Source organism: Triticum dicoccoides, chromosome 7B (genome assembly GCF_002162155.2).
Source record: "Triticum dicoccoides isolate Atlit2015 ecotype Zavitan chromosome 7B, WEW_v2.0, whole genome shotgun sequence".
In the NCBI taxonomy this organism is placed as follows: domain Eukaryota; kingdom Viridiplantae; phylum Streptophyta; class Magnoliopsida; order Poales; family Poaceae; genus Triticum; species Triticum dicoccoides.
The window spans coordinates 644,329,228-644,334,026 of NC_041393.1; positions in this window are offsets into that span (position 1 = coordinate 644,329,228).

The following is a 4,799-nucleotide window of genomic DNA, read 5'->3' on the forward strand; positions in this document are numbered from 1 at the left end:
GCATACGCGTGTTCTAACTAAAACGTTTGCAATGAGTGTTTTATATTTAAAAACCGTTGACGTTTTTTTCAAAATAAAATCATTTAGTAAGTCTGTACATTAAGAGAGAAAAATGCAAGTTTGTTTAAACCATATCTTTCATTTAGTCACACTGCAAATTTATATTCATTTGATCGAGATATAGTATTAAACCCCAAAAAAACTATTTCTGGCGGCGGCGGAGGCGGCGTGCCACGCCGTCGTTGTCACTGTCGTCCTCCGGGACGCCGTTGTTGAAGTCTTCAAGGCAGCACATAATGTTCTTCACTTGGAAATCAAACATCATGTCGTCGCGCGATCGATGGGCAGGGCATGGGAGGACGGCAACTGGCGGCGCTAAGAGGTAGCGGTCAACGGCGGTGTCCCATGCCACTGAGGGGGGCATGGCACACGGGCACGGCGGGTGCAACCAAACGCACAGGGACAGGCACCGCGGTGGGTGGACGGGTGCGCACGGGCACGGGCATGGGCGCTGGCGCTGGCCTGTACACGAGCTCGCATGGGTCCGTGGAGACCTTGATGATGCCCGCGGTTCCAACTCAGAGATAGTGCTCGGTGACCAACCCGTCAATGCTACAGGGATGGTTGCTGGTGCGGGCATGGGGATGGGAGCTAGGACGGGAGCGGGGGCAGCAACCGCCGCGGCCAGCTCGTTTAGGGCCATGTCCATGAGGCCCCATTCCTCCTTATTTTCTACTCCATCTCAGAGTCGACTTCAAGAAACATGAGGACTAGTGGCAGATGATCCTTCTGCGCCATGGTGTTGGTGGAGGTCTACGGGAGGGAGGGGAATGGGAGGCGAATAGTAAGGCTGCCATATTAAACAGCAGCTCAGGCGCCATTAATGGAGAGGATGCGAGCAAGGTGGGCGGCCATGGAAGTCAAAGGGCTCGCTTCCCAGTGAGCCTGCATAGTGTACAACTCGCATGCTTCCTGGTGAGCTTGCGCATTGGAGGACAGCTTGCACGCCTCTCGGTCCGCCTGCGCACCGGACTGTGCTCGCACGCCTCACATTTAGTCAAGCAGCTATCCGCACGACACCTCCTATAGCCATTCAAACCAAGACACGTGGCGTCACGTGAATGGTTAACAGAATGCACACGATTTGAATTATACAAAGGTTTGAGATATTAAAGTCGTAGCTATTTTTTTCAGAATGCCTTTGTTGGCTGTTATTCGAGTGCACCTTCTCACAAAATCGACACAAAAAATACCACAGCATGTCGGGTGCCATTCCACGTTAGCATTCCAAGTTTCATAAATTTCAGACAAGTTTTGGATTTACTAGAATTTAAAAACAAAGTATCTCAACATTTTGCCTGCAATCAATAGTACCCTGGTGTTTGAAATTCATTCCCATTTCTTGCATGGGACCTAAGCATGCCCCCAAGGACACACATTTCATTTGTCAACCCATTTTTCTACACTGGAGCATGTGCATGTAGTTCAAATTTGAATTATGCACATAAAATGCCTAGAAAACCCAGTTAATCTATAAAAATGTCCAAGCGATGAAAAATCCCAAAAATTGACACAACACTCCTATCGTTCAATGTTGACACTAGAAAAATTTGAAAGCAAGAAGAGGCAATGGACATCGTTTCGTCCCCAAGGGTGGCATGTTCCCTCCCGAAACCATCAAGCTTGTTGTGAGAAGCTCTGGTTTGCAAGAACCTTATACCCAAACCTACCCCAAATGGGACCATTTTTTACCACAACATGTTGATGCCGCTCCATGATAGCATGTCAAGTTTCATGAACTTCAGATGAGTTTTGGATTTACTAGAATTTAAAAATGATTTATCTCAATGTTTGAGGCCGAGTGACGGTGGCAAGGTATTTGACATTCATTCCCATTTCTTGCATGGGACCTAAGCATGCAGCCAAGGACACACATTTGATTTTTCAAACAATTTACATACACTGGAGCATGTGCCTATAGTTCAAATTTCAATTACTCACATAAATGCATAGAAATCTCAGTTAGTGTATAAAATGTCCAAACGAACCCCAAAAAATTCCTAAAATTAACACAACACTCATGTTGTTCTATGTTGACACTAGAAAAAATTAAAATCAAGAAGAGGCAACGGATATCTGTTCGTCCATAAAGGTGAAACATTCCCTACCGTAACCATGAGGCTTGTTGTGAGAAGCTCTGGTTTGTGAGAAGCTTATATACCCCAACCTACCCCAAATGGGACAATATTTTTATCACCGTATGTTGATGCCGTTCCATGCTAGCATGTCATGTTTCATAAATTTCAGATGTGTTTTTGATTTACTAGAATTTGAAAACCATGTATCTCAAGGTTAGCGGCCGAGCGACGGTGGGAAGGTGTTTGAGATTCATTCTCATTTCTTGCATGAGACTTAAGCATGTAACCAAGGACGCACATTCCAATTTTGAACCCATTTATATGCACTGGAGCATGTGCATGCAGTTCAAATTTGAATTATGCACATGAATGCATAGAAAACTCAGTTAATGTATAAAAATGTCCAAGCGAAACCCAAAAAATCCAAAAGTTTGACACAACACTTGTGTTGTTCTATGTTGACATGAGAAAAATTCGGAAGTAAGAAGAGGCAACAGATATCATTTCGTCCCCCAAGGTGGCACGTTCCCTACCGAAACCATCAGGCTTGTTGTGAGAGAACCTTTGGTTTGCGAGAAGCTTATACCCAAACCTGCCCCAAATGGGACAATATTTTTACCACAGCATGTCGATGTCGTTCCATGATATCATGTCAAGTTTCATGAATTTCAGACGAGCTTTTGATTTACTAGAATTTTAAAACCATGTATCTCAATGTTAGCGGCCGAGCGATAGTGTCAAGGTGTTTGACATTCATTCTCATTTCTTGCATGTCACCTAAGCTTGCAACCAAGGACAAACATTTAATTTTGCAACCCGTTTTTCATGGACTAGAGCATGTGCATGTAGTCCAATTTTGAATTATGCACATAAATGCCTAGAAAACTCAGTTAGCGTATAAAAATGTCCAAACGATCCCGAAAAAACCCAAAATTTAACACGACACTCCTGTTGTTCTATGTTGACACCAGGAAAAAAATTGAAAGGAAGAAGAGGCGACGAATATTGTTTTGTCCACAAAGGTGACACATTACCCTAATGGAACCATGAGGCTTTTTGTGAGAAGCTCTGGTTTGTGAGAAGCTTATACCATAACCTGCCCCAAATGGGACAATAATTTTTAGCCTAGCGTGTTGATGCCATTCCATCATAGCATGCCAAGGTTCATGAATTTAAGACCGGTTTTGGATTTACTAGAATTAGAAAAGCAAGTACCTCAAAGTTTGCCGGAGAGCCACGGTGCCGTGGTGTTCGAAATTCATCCCCATTTCTTGCATGGGACATAAGCATAAACCCATGGACACATATACGATTTTACAACCCATGTTGGTGCACCAGAGGATGTGCATGTAGTTTAATTTTGAATTGTGCACCTGAAATGGCTAGAAAACCAATTTAATGTATCAAATGTCCAAACGAACCCTAAATAATTCCATTTCTTTACAACACACATATAGTTGCATGTTCACTGCAGATAAAAGTTCTAGCAATTCAAACACTGTCTATTGCCTATGTGACCCCATTATGTAATTCAAATCAAGATGAAAAATCAAGTAGATCCCACACAGTTTATTATCACCAACTGTGTGAGATGTAGTAAAAAATATCCTGGAGCACCGTTGGTGTATAGTACGCCTATGGCTTACGTGAGAAGGTGTGTCGGCTACAATCCACAGCCGGTGTGTCAAGCACACTAGTTTGCTCCCCAAATATCATTTCACTATTCAATCATTGCTGGTGAAATATGGGGACGTGGACCCGCGTCGTGAGGGCAACTTTGGCGGCCCACTCCAGCGAGAGCGTGGCCGTATCCGCCATGCGCGTGCTAACAAGGTGCATGAGCATGGCCGCAATCTGCGGCCAGGCATCCAAGGCAGCCCAAACGGCCGATGTTGCTTCTCTGGTGGCGGCAGCAACATCTGCCTCAGGGATAGCAACTCGCGAGAGCGGCACATCAGCTGTCTGTTCTGCAGCAGCGGCCTTAGCCCTGATGGAGGCCGCCCACGACCATGTCGAGGCCGCCCACACCCAGCTCATGGCGGTCAACGCACAAATCGAACGAAGCTTCTCTGACAATGGTCGGCAACCCATGGCTTAAGAGTTGGCAATCGCCGAGAGCATTCGAGCAGCAGTCCGTTCCTCCGCCGCATACCTTGCCACAACGGAGCCCGTTCAAGCCTAGATCATGGCCGCCCACTCCCAGCTCGTGGCGGCCTTTTCCAAAGAGATGGCGGACGTGGATGGCGAGCTGCTTGCCGAGTATGGTGCGATGGATGCCATGGAGCCCCTTCCCCAGGAGACCGTCGGGCGCGAGCTGGACATGGAGGAGGTGGAGGAGATCGACGAGCACCAGTCGTAGTAGTACTCTTTGTTTTGTTTAATTAAGAGTATCAATCTTTAATTTGTTAGAGTAATGTTTAGGTAGCTAGCTCTGTTTAATTGCCGAACTTGCTTGATTGAGCAGTGTGGGTGTGTTGTAGTCTCCTTTGTGTACCCAAATTATGCAATGACGTGGATGACCACTGTAACCAAGGAAATTTGAACCAAAATTTTTGACGTTCAAACTCATCACACACGAGTTAAGCTATCTGAATCATTTGTGATGTTCACATATCGTACACTGTTCTGAATAAGGGACCGTGTCTGATGACACTTTGCGCG